A 22,083-nucleotide genomic window follows, 5' to 3' on the forward strand; every position below is an offset into this window, starting at 1 on the left:
CACACCTTAGGGGTGACTTATATGTAAAAATAAGGTAGTTTAAGACTTTGGAAGTACCTTTAATTCCAAAGTCGAATTTGCATATAACTTTAATTTAAAAGCAGCCTGCAAGGCAGGCTTGCTTTTAAAATGACACTGGGCACCTCAGCAGTGCACCTAGGTGTGCACCACCTATGCTGTGGTCCCTAAACCTACATGCCCTACCATATACTAGGGACTTATAGGTAGGTTAACTTAGCCAATTATAATTAGCCTAATTTGCATATCCATTTTACACAGAGCACAGGCCCTGGGACTGGTTAGCAGTACCCAGGGCACCATCAAAGTCAGGAAAACACCAGCAAAAAGAGGAAAATGGGGGCAAAAAGTTATGGGGCCTCTGCAATCAGCCCTGTTTTCTCACACTTTTGAAACGACACAGGCCAAAAGAACTAGACATCAAATAGTGAAGGGCAGAAGAGAAGGAACTCCAGGCCCAAATAGCTTCCCCCTGATCTCTTCAAGTAAGAAGCAGAATATTGGGTAGAGCTACAAGACCCTGTCTTTTACCAAATCAGGCTCAAGGGCTTATTACCCAGCCTCATGGAGGGGCTCTAATATTGCCCATCTACAAAAGTAGGGACAAGTCGCAGGCAAAAAACTACCACTTAGTGGCACTAATTGACAATGAGACTAAGGGTGTCATTACAACATTGGCGGTAAAAGCCACTTACTGCCGTGCAGAAGACCGCCAACACACCGCCGTGGCCGCGGAAATCCGCCACAGCTATTATGACACACATCCCGAAATCCGACAAAATTCAGACACCCACACAAGTCCGCCACACCAAAGGTCAGTGATAAACTGGCAAAAACAAAACCGACACCGTCACGCCAACAGAAATACACCCATGCTATCACGACACACGAATCCATGCGACGGTCTTTCAACCGCGGTATTCCATTGGCGGTACACACCGCCGCGCTCAAAATACAAACACATCTCCAAAACACCACCACATTGGACAATTCGAAATACACACACTTGATACACATACACACTCCACTCCCACACACTCAATACTATATAAAACACACACCCACATCACCCACAAACCCCTATGACCAAAAAATCTGAAAGAAGGCCAGAGAGGGACACCACCATCCACAAACTAGCAGCCACAGGCACTCAACACCATCACCCACACTACTTCCACGCACAAAACACCACACACCACTACATATCACCACACTTATCACCACATCCACCACCCCACACATCACCTACACCACCCCATGGCACGGCAAAGACACCCCAGGTTCTCGGAGGAGGAGCTCATGGTCATGGTGGAGGAAATCGTACGGGTAGAGCCACAGCTATTTGGATCACAGGTGCAGCACACCTCCATAGCTAGGAAGATGGAGCTATGGTGAAGAATAGTCGACAGGGTCAATGCAGTGGGACAGCACCCAAGAAATCGGGACGACATCAGGAAGAGGTGGAACGACCTACGGGGGAAGGTGCGTTCCGTGGTCTCTAGACACAACATCGCGGTACAGCGGACTGCCAGCGGACCCGCACCTCCTCCCCCACAACTAACAACATGGGAGGAGCAGGTCTTGACTATTATGCATCCTGAGGGCCTCGCAGGAGTCGGTGGAGGAATGGACTCTGGTACGTCAAATCTTAACTATCATATCCCCCACCCTACCTGCATGCTGTCACAGACCCCCACCCTCGCCCCCTCCCCTATCACTCCAACTCCTCACATATGTACTACTAACACAAACCACCCATCCCAACAACAAGCCCTGCATGACACAACAAAGCATGGACACCCATCACTAAAGCATGCCCACTGCACATACCCATAACACCCCCCTCAACCATCATCACACAGCCCCGACACAGGAGTACAAGCACTGGGGTACACGGTCACCCACCCATTGCACACGATGACACACACAGATGCAATAATCATGCTTTTACACCCCTGCAGGACCACTACCCAACGTCACCAGACAGGAGGGTCCAGACATCTCCACCCCACCCACAGACAAGGCCCACAGTGATGACAGCAGCTCTGTCCAACTGGATCTAGATGACCAGCCCGGACCATCGTGGGCCTCGGGACAGTCGGTTCCCCACACGCAGTCACAGGCCACCACAGACCTTCCACCCTCTGGTAACACCAGCACAGCACCCACCCAGCGGGCCCATACCTCCGTACCCAGGACACGTCAATCAGCTGTGTGTCCACCACTACAGGGAACCCAGGATAACCTACTACCCCAACAACAACAGGGACCTGGGGGCAGTGGTAGTGGGCACACGGTCCAGGGGACGGAGGCCCAGGAACACAGGGGAACTGGAAGGGCTGCTGTGCGACAGGGGGCGGACAGGCCTAGGGAACCCACTCTCCACGAGGCCCTCTCCTCCATCATGGGAGCATACCACCACTCCCAGGAGACGATGGCAACGGTCCTGGCCAAGTTTCAGGAGACCCAGCGGCTGCAGGAGGAACAGTATTTGGGCTTCAGGGAGGAACTCAGAACCATCAGCACCGCCCTGGGCACCATCGTAGGGGTGCTGAAGGAGATACTTAACACCAGGAGGAACACTGTGGCACTCCAAGGGACCCCTGACACTAGCATGGACGAAGAACTGCCCACCACCTCCGCCGGCGCTAGTGGACAGAACGCCTCGCCACAGGACCACCACACCAGAACCCCACCCCCTGCAGACGGAGATCCACCCCACAAACGGTCCCTGAGATCCAGGAACAAGACAGAGCACGATGCCAAGACCCCCACCAAGAAATGAGACCACCCTGATTGTCATCCTACTGTCCCACTTTGAAACCCTGTCCATATTGGAACTGCCCCAGCTCCACTTCCTATGCCCATATGGGCAATGCACCTGTGAGACTAATAGACTGGACTCTGCCAAGGACATTCCTCCACCATCACCCCTCACCATTGTACAACCCACCTCCAATATTTAGCACTGCAATAAACACCCTTGAAGCACAAAACAATCTGGAGTCAGTCTGTGATTTTGAAAATGTGTATTAGCAATGAGAGTGACAAAATCTGTTCTCAAATGTAATGTCAACATACCTATGTCACACATCTCAAGTCCATGAGGAATGCAAGCAGATGACACACGTTGGTAACCACACCTGTGAAACCGTAATGGAAATGTACAACTCAGTTACCATATACTGGTTGAAATCGACAGACAGGATAGAGGTAGAAGTGTGAAAGTACTTGTAGTAGGCAGGAATGTGTTCTCACCTGTGTGTCACTGGAAATATTGCTGGATAACTGAGTCCCTGTTGTCAATGTCTTCTTCCTCTGCTTCCTCCTCATCACTGTCCACAGGCTCCACAGCTGCCACAACACCGTCATCTGGACCATCCTCCTGCAGAAAAGGCACCTGTCGTCGCAAAGCCAGATTGTGAAGCATACAGCAGGCCACGATGATCTGGCACACCTTCCTTGGTGAGTAGAATAGGGAACCACCTGTCATATCGAGGGACCTGAACCTGGCCTTCAGGAGGCCGAAGGTGCGTTCGATCACCCTCCTAGTCCGCCCATGGGCCTCATTGTAGCGTTTCTCTGCCCTGGTCCTGGGATTCCTCACTGGGGTCAGTAGCCATGACAGGTTGGGGTAACCAGAGTCCCCTAATAGCCACACACGGTGCCTCTGGAGTTGACCCATCACATAAGGGATGCTGCTATTCCGCAGGATGTAGGCGTCATGCACAGAGCCAGGGAACATAGCATTTACCTGGGAGATGTACTGGTCTGCCAAACATACCATCTGTACATTCATGGACTGATAACTCTTCAGTTTCCTGCACACCTGTTCACTCCTGTGGGGGGGGACCAGAGCTACATGGGTCCCATCAATGGCACCTATGATATTGGGGATATGTCCAAGGGCATAGAAGTCACCTTTAACAGTAGCCAAATCCTCCACCTGAGGGAAAACGATGTAGCTCCGCATCTGTTTCAGAAGGGCAGACAACACTCTGGACAACACGTTGGAAAACATAGGCTGGGACATCCCTGATGCCATGGCCACTGTTGTTTGAAATGACCCACTTGCAAGGAAATGGAGCACTGATAGCACTTGCACTTGAGGGGGGATCCCTGTGGGATGGCGGATTGCTGACATCAGGTCTGGCTCCAACTGGGTACACAGTTCCTGGATTGTGGCACGGTCAAACCTGTAGGTGATGATCAAATGTCGCTCCTCCATTGTCAACAGGTCCACCAGCGGTCGATACACCAGAGGATTCCGCCATCTCCTCACATGTCCCAGCGGACGGTGCCTAGGAAGGACAACAGCGACCACAGAGTCAAACAACTCAGAGATATGCACCCACAGTCTACATAGAACACCATTCATACACAGAATCTGGCCTGTATTTGTGTTGTGCGACAAGGCCTAGGTCTGTGTGACGCAGTTGTGAATCAGGCCATGTGGGCCCCTGAAATGGCGGCTGCCTGACCTCTAAAATGGGACAATGGGATGTGAGGTAACTGCGCTGGCGTTGTACACCGTCGCGGTAAGCGGTCGGAGACCGCGGCGCAATGCTGCATTGGTTAACATTGGATCCTATGGGTCCCAGGAGCCAATGACGATGTACGCCGGCGGTGATGGTACGCACCGCTGCTGACGTGACCGCCGCGGACGTGACCGCCATTTTCTATCTGTTCAATCACTCAATACCTGATTTTCAATAGGAGAGGACCTACACAGTAAGTGCTGCTGTGACCTCGGTCTGGAAGAGACAATGGCTCGGGCGTCTGGGGAATGGGCCCCTGCCTTCACTGCAGAGGAGTTGGAGAAGCTCGTGGAGGGGGTCCTCCCCCAGTACACGCTACTCTATGGTCCTCCAGACCAACAGGTAAGTATACAGGAGCACGTTGTATGGGCTATGCCTGTGTGGAGAGGGCTGGTTGTAAGAAGGAAGGGGGCACAGTTCTGCGTGCATGAAGGACTGTGAATGCATGTGCCACATGGCAAGGCTAGGAATGTGGGCCACTCACTTTGACGGTGCAGTTGCTAATGACTTCTCTTCTTCCCCTGTACATTTCATGTAGGTCAGCACCCACCAGAAGAAGGATATTTGGCTTGCCATCGACAAGGACGTCCGGACCCTGGGGGTCCACCACAAACGGAGCACCCACTGTCGGAAAAGATGGGAGGACATTCGCCGCTGGAGCAAGAAGACGGCGGACGCTCAGCTGGGGATGGCCTCCCAACGTGGGAGGGGTGCCCGTCGAACCATGACCCCCCTGATGTTCCGGATCCTGGCGGTGGCCTACCCTGAGTTGGATGGGCGCTTGAGGGCATCGAAGCAGACACAAGAGGGTGAGTACAACATCATGCAGTGGACTTTGCGCGCAGTGAAGGTGTCTGGGTGGGGTAGGAGGGCTGTGGGTTTCCCTAGGCCAGGGCGAGTTCCGTAGGCTAGGCCCCTCCGTAATGCAGGCCATGTGGCACCCCACCCCACCTCTGTAGAGTGCCAAGTACAGGTATACATGCCCCTGTGTCATCTATGTGTGCAGATGTCGACCATAGCCATGTAGGATATATCCCAGGAATTGCATCTGTAGAACCCAACAGCGCGGCGTAGTGCAGGGGGCTTCTGTGTCTGTATTGTCCACCAAAGGTAGCGGTAAGCCATGCACTCAACCTGTCTTTCTTCTGTCGTCGTCCCCCCTTTTTGTGGTCTCCCTTTTCTTGTGTGCATCAGCATCATCAGGCGAAGGTACAGTGGCACCGGAGCACGAGGGAGCTGCATCCCACATGGCCATAGAGGGCCACACCACGGACTCGGAATACACTAGTGGGACGGAGGGTGAGGGGAGCTTCACGGCGGTCACAGGATCTGCAACCAGCGACACGGACTCGTCCTCCGATAGGAGCTCCCTTGTGGTGGCGGCAAAATCTGTGCCCCCCACTTCTACAGGTACAGCCGCCACCCACCCTACCAGCACTGCCCTCCCAGCAGCCCCTCAGCCTTCGCCCTGTGCCCGCTCACCCAGGAGGGTGGGCATCACCTTCGCCCCAGCACCTCAGCCCCTGCCCCTGTCACCTCTGCTGCCCTCAGTGAGGAGGCCATTGACCTCCTCAGGTCACTCACTGGTGGGCAGTCTACCATTTTGAATGCCATCAAGGGTGTAGAAAGGGAATTGCAACACACAAATGCATTCCTGGAGGGCATTCATTCTGGTCAGGCTGCCCTTCATCGAACCCTGCAAACTCTGGCCTCCACACTGATGGCAGGCATTGTCCCTGTCTCTAGCCTCCCCCCTCCAACTTCCTCCACCCAGACCCAATCCCCTCTACCCCAGCCTATCCCAAGCACACCATCAGACCAGCATGCACACACGTCAACACACAAGGGAAGCTCAGGCAAACATAAGCACCACACATCCCACAGGTACTCACGCAAGCATCACACACATACAGACACAGCAACATCCACTGCCTCCACTGTGTCCCCCTCCTCGTCGTCTCCCTCCTCCCTCCCAGTGTCGTCTACACTCTCACCTGCATGCACTACCACTACAGCCACTACGTCCCGCACCAGCACACCCACCACCACACTACGCTCACGTGCAGTCACCACCCCCACTACCATTTACACGTCCCCTGTGTCCTCTCCCAGTGTGACTGTGACGCCCCCTCCCAAGATACACAAACGCAGGCACACACCCACCCAACAGCCATACACCTCACGACAGCCTCCAGCGCATGCACCTTCATCCAAAGTCACCAAACGTACACCTCCTACAACCACTACCTCTTCCTCCACTCCCAAACCCCCTCCAGCTACCTGTCCCAGTGTTCCTAAGAAACTTTTCCTGACCAAGCTTGACCTGTTTCCCACGCCCCCCTCCAAATCATAGGTCCCGTACTAGCACCTCAGCCAAAAAAACTCTGGGACCAGTGGTGCCTGTTGTTACAGGTATGTGGAGTGCTCCAGACACCAGGACAGCCAGTGGGACACGGAGCCACAGCACAGCCAGTCCCCCCCCTGTGAAGCACCAGAAGTTGGACAGTGCCCGGCGGGAGAGGGTGAAGACTCCAGCCAGCAAAGCCGCTCACAAGGGTCCCGGGGGGAGTGTCGACTCAGCTGTGACTCCTCCCAAGGTGGGGAAGGGGCAGAAGAAATCTCCAAAGTCTGGGAGGAGCAGCACGGCGTAGAAGACCGCCATCATCCCCGCTCCCCAGGAGGCCACTGCCAGCACAATTGTCACTGGCCAGGAGGCCACCGCCAGAGTCAGTGCCCATGCATCGTCACTGGCCAGGAGGCCACCGCCAGAGTCTGTGCCCAGGAGGGCAGCCCGATCGTCACTGGCCAGGAGGCCACTGCCAGAGTCAGTGCCCAGGAGGGCAGCCCGATCGTCACTGGCCAGGAGGCCACCACCAGAGTAAGTGCCCAGGAGGCCACCACCAGCCACAGCCCAGCTGCCCAGGAGGGCCCCGGCAGCCACAGCCCAGCTGCCCAATGAAGGACCACCAGGATGAAGCACTCTGGGCACCAGTCCCCCTCCAGAACCAGTGGAGACATGCATCCACTCCGTCTGTCCTTCACAGGATGAAGCACTCTGGGCACCAGTCCCCCTCCAGAACCAGTGGAGACATGCATCCACTTTAGAGACTGTGGCTTTGCTCTCCCCAGGATGGTACAGTGGGCAAACCACCCACTGTAGAGACTTGAGAGACTGTGGCTTTGCACTCCCCAGGATGGTAGAGTGGGCAACGCACCCACTGTAGAGACTTGAGAGACTGTGGCTTTGCACTCCCCAGGATGGTACAGTGGGCAACCCACCCACTGTAGAGACTTGAGAGACTGTGGCTTTGCACTCCCCAGGATTGAACAATGGGCATTGAGCCCCCTCGTGGATCTGGCATGGTGCACTCATCCGGCTGAGGTGCCCCCCTTCCCTTCCTCCTGAGGTGCCTGTTGTATTTCTATCTGATGCCCCAGCAGTGTTCTCTCCGTTTTGATCAGGTATCTGGTGTGGGCCTCGCCTATGCATTTTGGGCCCAGTGGTCCACGGACAATGAATGGTGCATTACCTGCACTACTAATCGTGATGTATATTTTGTTTAATGTGTATATATATATCTGTATATATTTGGTTACTGTATTTTGATAAATTACAATGGTTCCACTCATTTCCTTTTGTCTTTGCATTCTTCCGGGGGGTTGTTACTGTGATGTTTGGATATGCATTGGTGTGTGTGTTGTAGTGGGTGAGGGTCGGGGTGGGGGTTGGGAAGTTGGTTGTGTGTGTCCCTGTCTTTTGCCTCCCCCTCTCCTATGTCGTAGGTGCAGTACTCACTGTTGTCTTCGCCGCCGGTGTTGATGATCGTCGTATAGGAGCAGGAAGACTAGTTTAGGAAGAATATGGAGTTCCGGCTCCATGGTGCCCTCCTTCCTCGTGGAGTGTGTAGAGGTGAGCATTTTCCCTTTCAAAATCGCTGTTTCCGCCGTGTTTTTATCCGCGGTGAATCCGCCCCAGAAAAGGTGGCGGATTGGTAGGTTGTGATACTGTGGGCGGTACATTGTCTCCTGCCTGTCTGTTGGCAGTGACCGCCAAGCTGTTTGTCTGTACCGCTGTGGTGGTCGGAGTGTTAAAGTGGCTGTCTTTGTTGGCGGTTTCCGCCACAGTCATAATTCCCATTTTTTTTACCGCCGGCCTGTTGGCGGTCTTACCGCCTCTTTAACACTATCCGCCAGGGTTGTAATGACCACCTAAGTATTTTGCCAGGACATGGCTTGAAGAATGAACCACCTGGACTTCTGGCAAAGCTAGAATCCCGCTCAACCAGCCTAGGTTCTTTAAATTGTTGGGTACCACAACTAAAACCCTAACTCTATCTCTCCTGATTGATGCGGCAGAAGGCTCTAGGATGCCTCTGCACCTTTGCTTCATTGATTACAGGGCAGCATTTGACCACATAGACAGTAACAGACTATGGCACACTAGCTCACTGGAAACATCCCTCAGGCCTTATTGAATATGCTTATTTTGCCTCACAACTGACATGTGGGTACAGGTCGAACTGGGGACCGGAACACTTCTATACTGATAAATACAAACAACAAAGGGTCTGAAGCAGGAGTATGTTCTTGCACCCACACTTTTCAACATCTTTCTGGATGATCTGACAGAAATATTAAATGCTGTACCTACCATGCCCCAAATGTAGGAGGCAAGACCACTTTGTGGCCTCTTATATCCTGACAATGTGGTCCTCTTGAGTCACACCCAGGTGGGTTTGCAACACCTGCTCAAAGTTACACAAGAGTATTGAACAAAAAATGGCCTGATCATCAATTAAGGCAGCTACTAAAACTATGACGATCAGCAACAATAATAAAATAACACTATCCTGGTACTGGGCCAAAACACGGATTGATACAGTTGATGAATACAAATACTTGGGAATAATCATTGACAAAAATGACTCATTTGTCAACAGAAAGAAGTCATAAAACAGAAAAGGCCTGGCAGTGGTCGTTACACAAAAATATCTCTAAAGGAAACTGGCTGGGCCCATATTGACACTCTTCCTTAGGGTAGTGCAAGTCAAACTACTACAAACCATAATGTTTGGGAGCAAACTAGTAAGACGGAGAGACATCAGTGTTCTGGACAGCACAGTGACAAGAGCGTATAGAATAATTTGTAATCTCCCGAATTACACGTCTCTTGCTCAAATCAGGCTAGAGTTCGGCCTGCAAAAGCAGACCATGGCTAGACTGAGGCCAACAGGTAGGTGTATTCCAGCACTATGAACTTCTGTCTGTGGCAGAAACTACAGAGCTGGGACACTTCAGCTGCTAGAGACAATCTCCAGGAATCATTACCCATTACTGGGCCACTAGCCACCCGGCCTTCAAAGAACTTGCCAGGAAAACAATAAATTATTTTTCACTGATTGAAGAAAAGGCCACCTTAGCATGCAGAGCTCACACCTGGTCGAACCTAAATATTTATAGGAAAATCGCACCTCAACGATATTTCAGCACAGGATAAACAAAAACAGTTAAGGCTTCAGTTCCTGAAGTACCACTTAGTCTTCCTTCCTTCCTTGTTACATCTCCCTCTTTGGCAGCAAAAGAGCCTTCACAGCAACAGCAAAGAAGACATGACACATCTACTATGCTCTTGCAAGGAGCTGTTAGGAGAACGGAGGCAGCTGCTATGAGTCATCTTCAACGAAAGAGGAATAAGCATGCAAAGAAAGGCTGTGCTGGCCTGCTTCACTCCAGGGGAATCATAGCTGAACTGCCTGCTGGTGAAATTTCTCATGAATCCTAGTTTGTTTTAATGGGATACAGGAGTTAGCTTAGTCTTTGGCTTGCAGACTTGTGCCCCCATCACCTAGTGACTTTTACCCTACTTAGCTTGCTCTTTTTTAGTACATTTATTTAATTAAATCTTTTAAGGTGACTGCCTTGTTTTTAGTTAGGCCCATGTTTTAGACTGCATTATCAGTGCCACCGCGCTAAGGCGTCAATTTCAAGCGACAAAGATAAACAAACTGTAGGTGTTCACATTAGGTACTTTCCCTTTTCACGCTTTCGAGGGAATTGTTTATATAAATTACCATCCCAAGCAAGTCTTATTATCTATTGTTTGGGAACAGACCTACGTCAGGACTCCAAGAAGATCTGTATAAATACTCCTCACTTAAACAGATAGAGGGATTCCGATCAGATGCCATCGCTGCTATCGATGCTGCACGTCGCCTTGATGCTGATCCAGTCTTCGTGTCCCTACGGAGTCTGAGCTAGAGACCTCATTCCAAGGTAATGAGGGTTGGGGGCTCTTTTCATGGACATAGCATTGGCAGATTAGGTTTAATATACCTAGCTCTCTTTTAGGTTAGAGGTTAGGCTCATTATGCTAGGGTATTGAGACATATCTCATACTTTATATCATTCCATGTTATTGCAAGATGGTGGAGATCTTTGTATGAATGACTTATCTTTACAATTCTGTTTCTTACACTGTTCATTATCCTAATCATTGCAGCCCATACAACTTATCGCAGATTGCAGTTTTGCTAAATAAAACCTATTGAAACTTTACTGCATCTTCTTCATTGTCTGTGTTTGATCGAGACATGGTGTTTATGTGAGAAAGGGGTAATCTCCATTTAATCACAACACTCCATGAGATGTCACATTCTTGAGTCCATGCGTAAAGGCTGCCACAAATCACCTTTTACTGTTTGAATTTTTGGTGAGGTGCTACTTGTGAGCCGGGAGGGTTGGGACGACAGTTGCGATTTTTTGTAGGACTGACATAGTCGCCTACAAACATAAGTACAGTCATCCTTAAACCAGCAGTCTTGCCTAGAGCAAGAGTCAAACTATGACAAAAGAAGAACAGAAAATGGCACCACTCCGTTGGCACCTATCACCATGACCACCACCAGTTCTCAGAGAAAGCCTCTGGCTGGTCTGGAAATGCCATTGGACAGGCGCAGCTTGAATGTGCATGTGGCTTATGAGAGATAGTCACTGTAAGTAGCACAGTCATACTGCAACTTCATTCTGCTGTAACCCACCAACTAACTCTTGGGGGGGGCAATTCAATCGATTGGGCCTCACTAGCAGCTAATGGTCCGACAACCTTATTGATTTGCACAACATGCACTCTTTTGGCACGCTAGAACTTTCCCTTCCAGCACTTTCTTAATCTGTTGCTCTTTGACTGCATGCTTTCTTTCTCTTTCTTTACTGTGTGTGAGGGGACTGTGTACCAGCACTCTTGAAACACCCCAGTCTGCACTTTACTGATCTGTTTGCACATTGGCTGCTCGCTAAGCCCTCTCAACCGTTTCACTGCGGTAAAGGGCATTCAACAAGGTCTGAATCTGCCTGGTCACACTTTAATATAATGCTTGCACCTTTTGACATTACAGGTTTTATTATAACTATTTTAACATGCCCACAGCTTTTTTTTAAATAACTTTCTGGCTTTTTAGCAAACAACAAGGCTTTTTATACTCTTTTAAACCGGTTTACAGCTCCTATAAAACTTTGTTGTGAGATGTTAAATCCTCTCAAACCTATGTGCAGCCTACTTCTTCCCCCTCCATGGGTGTAATGGTCTTTTTTGCTCCTCAATGTTTTATTGTGGTCAAGGGTGGTCAACACGCTAAAAATTAGCTTGCATTTACTGTTTGTAACCAAGCAAATTTAAATAAACTTGATACTCTCTCCTTGAAATTCACTATTAATGCCTCAGTGGATTTGTTATCTGCGGTTGTGCGTTCCTTCTTTGATCCCATTAACTTTGGACATGGATATGCCATGTACTTTCTAGCCTATGATTCAATCTATTTTTGTTTGCAATCAAAATCGTTTTTTTTAGTTTTCTTGGCTTTTTAATTGACACATTTTTGAGACATGCAGCATTAAATTTGCTTCTATCATTGAAAAGTATTTTATCTTTTTATGTTTCATACAAGACTTCAATGTAGATTTATATTTCATTTTATTCTATGCTAGTCTCACAGCCAAGAAAGGGGTGTAGTGAGGGTATGTTAGGGCTTGCTACTTTAAGGGCATGTTTTTTCTGAGCATTTATTTTCTGACTGTAATCCTTCACATGGCTGTTTGTTTTGTGTTAATACTAAGAAATCATTTTAAATTTTGCTTGTTCCTAGTAAGTCATCTAATCTGTACACTCTGTCAAAGGCTGAGCACACAGAACACAATGCCCGAACATTTTGAATGTACATGGAGAGAGCTCCGCATTTGTAGATATATCACGGCGTCAATCCTGCACCTCTGACACAGTATGACACGAATGATGTTTGTATTACAAAAAATTACTCTGTGGCGGAGGATCACTCCAACTGGGCTTGTCCTGGAACTTGACACACATGCGCTGCCCAAGATGCTTCTTAGCTGACTTTGATGCTCAGATGTAATCTAGCCTCTACCCTTCACAGGACCCATAGCCTGCACCACACCAGGGTGGCTTTGTGGCATCCTGGTACATCTTATCCAGATATGGGGACTCAGGCTGCCCAATAGATTTGGCAGACAGTGGTCCCACTATGCTCTCAGAAGTGTAGGTAGTTACAGATACTCTCAGAAGTGCAGGTAGTTACAGATAGGAGTATACCAAACAAAGGACTAGCTGTATCAAGTTTCGCATTAGCGAATACCAAATAGCGATTTTTGAGAATAGCTAACTGGGATTTGAAAAATGCGATGAAGCAACATCATTGCAAAACTTTTTGTGATTTCTTAAAATTCGCAATCGCAAATAGCTGGTACCAAATTGCAATTCGGTAAAATAGCGAATCGGTATTTGAAACTCGCTAATTGCAATGTTTGTTGTCTGGAGCAGCTTGATGACATCACAACCAGGAAGTGAGTCAGTGCATGCTGTTTCCAGAAGCCTGAGCCACAGGAGGAGGCAGAGAGACCCAGCACAGCACCAGGGAGGCACTCAGGAGAGTCAGCTGGGACCAGAAAAAACCATGGCACTGGTGGGAATGAGAAGGACAAAGGAGAGAGGAAGCGCAAACTGAAATTAATTGAGCAGGAATTGGAGGTGTTCACAGAAGAGGTGGTCAAGAACCATGACCAGTTATTTGGAAAACACTCACTACTTGTCCCAGAAAGTGAGAAAAGAAAAATGTGGACTGACATCCAGACCAAAATATGCGCGGTGGGTGTTGTGCAGCATTGCAGCGAGGAGATACGCAAGTGCTGGCTCGACTTGCGTTCACATGCCAAAGTGAGGGTAGCAAGCAGGCTGAAGGAGGTAAGGAGCACTGGAGGAGGACCACCCACCCAGACACCGTTCACCCCATAGAAGACATGGTGAAGTCAACACTGCTGCCTGAAGCTGTTTGTGGTGTCACTGACATTGACACCTCAGGCACACCTGGCACCAGCAAAGGTAAGTGCAGTAATGATTTGAATCACCATACGTGAATGCACAAATGCTCCTTAGAAAATAGCAATGGCACTATGCACAGTGATAAGTAGTCCATGCCACATATTACATACAAAACAACAATGCCTTATGGGAGTGGTAGTCCATACCCCTAAAGTGCATCTCCTACATAAATAGCAAGATAGTGTAAAACTAAACAGATAAATAACACAACAGACAAATAGAGATACTATGCTGGGGTATTTTTTTATAATTTAAGTAACTGTAAGAGCACATATCAAAGAATGATAGGCTGCGCATTGTTGTTGCAGATGTTCCGGGCCCTAACGCAGCAGAAAGTGAAATGGGGTGTTTGAAATGGGGTCTTTGGTTGGTGGTCAGGTTACCCCCTATCCAAGCAAGGACCCTCACGCTAGTTAGGGTAAAGGAGAATCACCCTCAGTTAATCCCAGCTCACCCCCTGGGTAGCTTGGCACAAGCAGGCAGGGTTAACTTCAGAGTTTAACTGTAAAGCATTTGTACCAACACACACAATAACTCAGTGAAAACACTACAAAATGACACAACACAGGTTTGAAAAAATAGGCAATATTTATCTAAATAAAACAAGACCGAAATGACAAAAATCAACAAAACACAAGTCAAGTTGTGATTTAAAAAGCAAGAAAGAGTCTTAAATCTTTAGAACACAGTGCTAACACTGTTAGCGTGGAAAAGTACCTGGGTTGCGTCAAAATAACATAGCACGGGCGAGTGTGGATCGGAAAAGGCCAGCGATGCATCAATTTCTCACTTGCAAGTCAGACCGTGCGTCTTTCCTCCTCCTGTCGGGTCAGGTCGGCGTGATTCATTTTTCCTCTCCGCAGGAGAGCGATGCGTCAATCCGGGCAAGCACCTCAGCTCCGGGCAGGCTTTGCGTTGTTTTTCCACGCCCAGTGAGGTTTGCGTCGAAGATTCTACTGCAAGGTATCAGAAAAACTGCGCTATGTGGGTTGTGATGTTATCAGCCTCCGTCAGCGGGTATTGAGCATTGTTTCTCCAGCCGCGTGCATCGATCTTCCAGCCGCGATGCAGGTGGAGCGTTGATTTCAGCTGCGAAACCGGCGGCACGCCATTTCTCAGCCGCGTCTCGCAATTTTTCCCACACAGCGGTCTGTGCGTGGGTTTTCAGTCTTGGTCTGCCAGCTTCACCTTTAAAGGCCCCAGGAACTGGAGAGGGCTCCACTTAGCAGGACAGAAGTCTCAGCAGAGACTCCAGGTGCTGGCAGGGGAAGTCTTTGATGGCCCTGAGACTTCAACGACAGGAGGCAAGCTCAGGACAAGCCCTTGGAGATTTCTTCACAAGCAGGAATGCACAACAAAGTCCAGTCTTTGTCCCGTTGTACAGGCAGAAGCAGCCACTGCATGATAGCTCCACAAAGCACAGTCACAGGCAGGGCAGCACTTCTCTTCAGCTCTTCTTCAGGCAGAGGTTCCTCTTGATTTCCAGAAGTGATCTAATTTTCAGGGGTTTAGGTGCCCTTCTTATACCCAGTTCTGCCTTTGAAGTAGGCCTACTTCAAAGGAAAGTCTCTTTTGTTTGGGAGATCCTGCCTTGCCCAGGCCAGGCCCCAGACACACACCAGGGCGTTGGAGACTGCATTGTGTGAGGGCAGGCAAAGCCCTTTCAGGTGTAAGTGACCACTTCTCCCCTCCCTCCTAGCACAGACGGGTCATCAGGACATGCAGGCTACACCCCAGCTCCCTTTGTGTCATTGTCTAGAGAGAGGTGCAAACAGCCTAACTGTTAGACTGACCCAGACAGGGAATCCTCAAACAGGCAGAGTCACAGAATGGTTTAAGCAAGAAAATGCCCACTTTCTAAAAGTGGCATTTTCAAAAACACAATCTCAAAACCAATTCCACTAAAAGATGTATTTTTAAATTGTGAGTCCAGAGACGCTAAAGTCCACATGTCTATCTGCTCCCAAAGGGAATCTATGTTTTAATCATATTTAAAGGCAGCCCCCATGTTAACCTGTGAGAGAGATTGGCCTTGCAACATTGAAAACCGAATTTGGCAGTATTTCACTTTCAGGACATATAAAACACATTCATATATGTCCTACCTTAACCATACACTGCACCCTGCCCATGGGGCTACCTAGGGCCTACCTTAGGGGTGTCTTACATGTAAGAAAAGGGAAGGTTTAGGCCTGGCAAGTGGGTACACTTGCCAAGTCGAATTGACAGTTTAAAACTGCACACACAGACACAGGAGTGGCAGGTCTGAGACATGATTACAGGGCTACTCATGTGGGTGGCTCAACCAGTGCTGCAGGCCCACTAGTAGCATTTGATTTACAGGCCCTGGGCACCTCTAGTGCACTGTACTAGGGACTTACAAGTAAATCAAATATGCCAATCATGGAAATCCAATTACACATACAGTTTACATAGGAGCACTTGCACGTTAGCACTGGATAGCAGTGGTAAAGTGCCCAAAGTAAGAAAAACAGCAAAAACAGAGTCCAGCACACATCAACAACCTGGGAAACAGAGGCAAAAAGTTAGGGGAGACCATGCCAAGGATGCCAAGTCTGACATGTGTCTCCCCAGCTGAAAGTGGGGAGCAACAACCCCACCACATGGGAGTTCTCATCACTGAGGCGGAAGAATCTGGACAGACCATCAGCATTGGCGTGTTCTGTGCCAGGGCAGTTTTCCACCGTAAACTCCATCCCCTGTAGGGAAATGGACCACCTCAACAGTTTTGGATTCTCACCCCTCATCTGCAGTAACCATCTGAGGGGCCTGTGGTCAGTCTGAACCTAGAAGTGAGTCTCAAACAAGTAGGGTCTTAGCTTCTTCAGCACCCGGACAGCAGCAACAGCTTCATGCTCTATGGCGCTCCACCTACGTTACCTAGGAAGTAACCTCCTGCTAATGCTCATTAAGCTGTGAGAGTACTGCTTCCATACCATGCTCTGAGGTGTTTATTTGCACAACAAACTCCTTGGAATAGTCAGGTGCCTTCAGCAGAGGTGCTCTACACATGGCAGCCTTCAGGGCATCAAAAATGGAGTCCAGCACACATGAACAACCTGGGAAACAGAGGCAAAAAGTTATAGGAGACCACGCCAAGGATGCCAAGTCTGACACGTGTCCCCCCAGCTGAAAGTGGGGAGCAACTACTCCACCACATGGGAATTCTCATCACTGAGGCAGAAGAATCTGGACAGACCATCAGCATTGGCGTGTTCTGTGCCAGGGCAGTTTTCCACCGTAAAGTCCATCCCCTGTAGGGAAATGGACCACCTCAACAGTTTTGGATTCTCACCCCTCATCTGCATTAACCATCTGAGGGGCCTGTGGTCAGTCTGAACCTGGAAGTGAGTCTCAAACAAGTAGGGTCTTAGCTTCTTCAGCGCCCGGACAGCAGCAACAGCTTCATGCTCTATGGCGCTCCACCTACGTTACCTGGGAAGTAACCTCCTGCTAATGCTCATTAAGCTGTGAGAGTACTGCTTCCATACCATGCTCTGAGGTGTTTATTTGCACAACAAACTCCTTGGAATAGTCAGATGCCTTCAGCAGAGGTGCTGGGCACATGGCAGCCTTCAGGGCATCAAAAACGGACTGGCAAGCCTCTGTGCAGATTACCTTCTTTGGTTGCTTTTTAGAAGTCAACTCAGTCAAGGGGGTAACAATGGTACCATACCCCTTGACAAACCTCCTGTAATAGCCAGGAGGCCCAAAAAGGCTCTCACCCCAGTCTGGGTCTTGGTAAGCTCCCAAGCCAGAATGGTGTCACTTTTCTGGCTGTAGGGGTGCCACCTGGCGACTCCCTACCTGGTGTCCAAAGTATACCACAGAACCCTGCCCTATTTGGCACCTTAATAGTGAGGCCTGCCTTTTGCAGGGTCTCCATCACTTTGCAGAGGTATTGCAAATGTTCCTCCCATGTGAAACTGAAGACAGAAATGTCATCCAGGTTGGCGTCACTGAACTCATCCAGCCCAGCAAACACCTGGTTGCACAACCTCTGAAAGGTGTCAGGGGCATTTTTCATCCCAAATAGCATCACTTTTAACTGAAAGTGCCCATCTGGGGTAGAAACTGTAGACCTCTCCTTGGCCCCCGCAGTCAAGGCAATCTGCAGATACCCAGACGTTAAATTAAACGTGCTGAGGTAATTGGCAGCTCCCAACGGATCTATGAGCTCATCAGCTTGGGAGATGGGGTGCGCGTCAGTCTTACTGACCACATTGAATCCCCGGTAGTCCATGCAGAGCCGGAGTTCTGGAGTGGCACCAGGTGCAGCGGCCTTTGGGACCAAAACCACAGGGCTGGCCCAAGGACTGGTGGAATGCTCAATAACCCCTACGGTTAACATCTTGGATACCTCCTCCTTGATGCTAGCCCTGACCTTGTCATTCACCCTGTAAACCTTTTGTTTAATTTGTGTACTGTCCCCAGTGTCCACATGATGTGTGCACAAGTGTGTGACCCTTGGAATCAAGGAGAACAGTGAGGTGAACTGTCCCAACACTTGGCGACAGTCCCTCTGCTGCTCTGCAGTCAGGGAAGGGGAGAGGTTCAGTCCCTCCACAAACCCATCTTTCTCTCCTACAGACAGGAGGTCAGGAAGAGGCTCACTCTCCACCTCCACCCCATCATCTGTTGCTAGGAGCATGGACAATTCAGTCCGCTCAAATTGTGGCTTGAGACGGTTCACGTGCAGGACCCTCAAAGGGTTCCTGGGAGTCTGCAAGTCTACCAGGTAGGTGACTTCACTCTTGCACTCCACCACCTCAAGTTACCCAGTCGACTTGTCCTGAAGTGCTCTAGGCTTCACTGGTGCCATCACCCACACTTTCTGACCCGGTTGAAGCTCAACCAGAGTGGCACTCTGGTGATACCAGCGTTTCATATCCTCCTGGCTTGCTTCTAGGGTCTCCTGTGCGAGACCCCTGAAGTGGGCAGTCTGGTTTCTCAGAGCCAGCATGTAACTGAATACATCCTGGGGGGTTTACTAGGAGCTTTTTCCAAAGCCTTCTTCACCAGAATTAATGGTCCCCTCACAGTGAGGACATAGATCAGCTCAAAAGGACTAAAGCCAAGTCCCTTTTGAGGCACCTCCCCGTAAGCGAACAGAAGGCATGGCAAGAGGATGTCCCACTTCTACCTCAAGTACTCTGACAGGCCCATGATCATGCCTTTCAAGGTGTGGTTGAATCTCTCAACCAGACCATTACTTTGGGGGTGGTAAGGTGTGAGGAACTTGTAGGTTAAACCACACACCTTCCACAGAGACTTCATATATGTTGATATGGGGAAACCATGCAGGTAAAAACTCCCATCAAGGCACGGCCCACCACATGGGCAGTGATGAATCCTCAAGGATTGGCTTCCGGGTACCGGGTGGCATGGTTCACCAAGACCAGGATAAACCTGTTACCCATGGCTGTCTTGGGATCCAGAGGCCCCACAATGTCAATACCAACCCTTTCAAAGGGGGAACTCACAACAGGAAAAGGTTGGAGGGGTGCCTTACATTTCCCCCCACTCTTGTCACTTGCCTGACAAGTTTGGCAAGACCTACAGTGTGCATCAGAGTGCTCGTGCATTTGGGGACAATAGAAGTGGGTGACAATCCTGTCAAAGGTCTTGCCCTGTCCCAAATGTCCAGCTAAAGGCACTTCATGAGCCACACCCATGTGTCCTAAAGCACTGGGGTACCACCAGCACACAGCCTGACCCAGGCTCAGGCACCTTAGGCTCACTATACAGAAGGCTGTCCTCCCAATAGATCAGGTGATATCCTGTCTCCTCGCCAGATGCTTGGGCTGCAGCTTGCTGCCGCAACCTGTTAGAGTAGGGCATGTCTTCTGTGCCTCACAGAATGCCTCCCTGGTGGGTCCCCCTTCCTGCTGCCACTGCGGCAGCTCAGGGACCTCCCCCAGTTCAGACACCTGTTCCCCTGTAGGCTCCGGGGCGTCACCCTCAGGCTCTGCTTCCTCCCGGACTGTGGGCAATTCGGTTGCCGGTTTCCCACACCCCATGCCCTTCCTCTTTTTGGTGGTGCCCTGGGCCACTGTTTCAGGCTCCAGGGCTCTTGACCACCCTGACCGGCTGCCTTTGACCTGGTGGATATGCATACCCACCCAGGCAGACCCAGCATCTCCAAGTGGGACCTGTGTTTCACCTCCTTTTAAGGGGAATCCTGAAGGTCATTGCCAAGCAAACAATCTACAGGCATGGTTGGACTCACAGCTACCTTCAAGGAACCTGAGACCCCCCCATTCAAAGGGAACCTGTTCCACTCTGCACAGGTGCTCTGAGTTGTCCACTGCAACTACTTGGTCAAGTACCTGGGGATCTATCTGCTCTTCAGACACCAGGTGACTCCTCACTGTAGTCACACTGGCTCCTGTGTCTCTCAGAGCCTCCACCCTCTGTCCATTGATGGTAACCCACTGCCTGTACTTCCTAGTGTTCTTAGGCACTAGGGTTCGGTTCACTGGACCATCTCACTGCTCCCTAAGGGTCTTTTCAGCTGGCTCCCACCCACCTGGAACCAACTCCTCCCGAAAGCGCTAGACTAGCCAAAACCTAGAAATGCTCACCAGTGGGTGCCGGTGTGCCGCTGTCTCTGAACCCGCAACAAGAGGTGCCACTGAGACCACTGAGCGTTCAAGTGGAGTGCGTGGACATAAAAAGTAATGTGGAGAAGTACTTGCATTTCATGCAGCAATGCAGTGATACTATGATGTTAAAAGTGCCACACGGTAACTGGGACCTGATTGTGTGTACTGTCATATTCACACATATAGTATCTGAAGTCAAGGCAATAAATGTGCTACCTACAGCAATAAATGAAAGTAGACGTGGTGTTGTCTTACATCAGAAATAGTTGTGCCTGATCTCAGCACGTCTTTGTCTGACCTCTGCTGCACTTTTTCTGTCTGCTGGGTGAAGGGGTGGCAAGGGATCTTCATCCTCATCGGAGTCAGGCTCTGTGGGTTCCACTGGTATGCCTCTCATCATTGTGAGGTTGTGCAACCACGATTTTGCAAGTGTATTCCAGACTGTATTGAAGTGCACCCCCACTCTTGTGCAGTCATCTGAAACAACTCTTCAGCAGGCCGAAGGTCCTCTCTATCACGCTACGTGTCCTCCTGGGTGCTGCATTGTACCGCCTTTCACTTGGCATGGCAGGATTTAGATAGGGTGTTAAGATAAAGGACAGCACTGTATATGCACTGTCTCCTAGAATGACAGGAGAATAAAATGAGTTATTGTTATCTGTGACATCATATAGACGTTATGAGACATTGTTAACTGATACAATACCAAGTAGGTATCCTTCGCCAAACTCCCAAGCAAGATTTCTTGTGTGTATTCCACTGTGCCTAAAGATGTAGGAATCATGTGTGCTATCTGGCCACAAGATACGTTATAACGTTGGAGGCATTGCATGTGACTTGTATGTTCATGGAATGTGTACTCTTTCTGTTCCGATAAACATACTCTGTGGCAGATGGTGGACAGATAGCTATATGTGTCCGAAATCAAATTTTGTTTTCTGCAAATCCTGGGGTGTGTTGGGGAATTTTATGTGCAGATGGATTGTGGTTAGCATGGCATATAGGAATGCTTTAAAGAAGCGTGAAAGTGCACCTTGGGAGACACCTCCAGCTGCTGCTATGAACCCTTGATAGCTTCATGAGGCTAGGATGTGCAGGGAGCATAATACCTTCACATGAGTGGGTATGGCATTGGTTCTGTGTGTGCTTTGCTGCAGTAGGGGTTGTAAATCAGCTATCAAGTCAAGTATTATGGCTGAGCTTAACCTGTACTTTCTCCTCCTCTGTCTGTTCAAATAGGGTAATGCGCACTCTAAAAATGTGCTCCTGTCTCCTCCTCCCTCTCCTCAAACCTGCCAGGGTCCTCATCCTCCCCGCCACGACATAGTACAGCCATTGTGGAGAAGGGCTGATGCATTCTAAGCCTGTTTATATAGGTTGCACCTGTTTACCACTGATTTCAATTTGTGATAAATTGCACATGCAAAAACCCACTTTGCGACTATTCATAATTTGCAAATGTTTGATACATCGAATTGCGATTGGGTATTTGTGAATCGCAGTGTGCGAT

This window comes from Pleurodeles waltl, chromosome 12 (genome assembly GCF_031143425.1).
Source record: "Pleurodeles waltl isolate 20211129_DDA chromosome 12, aPleWal1.hap1.20221129, whole genome shotgun sequence".
In the NCBI taxonomy this organism is placed as follows: Eukaryota; Metazoa; Chordata; class Amphibia; order Caudata; family Salamandridae; genus Pleurodeles; species Pleurodeles waltl.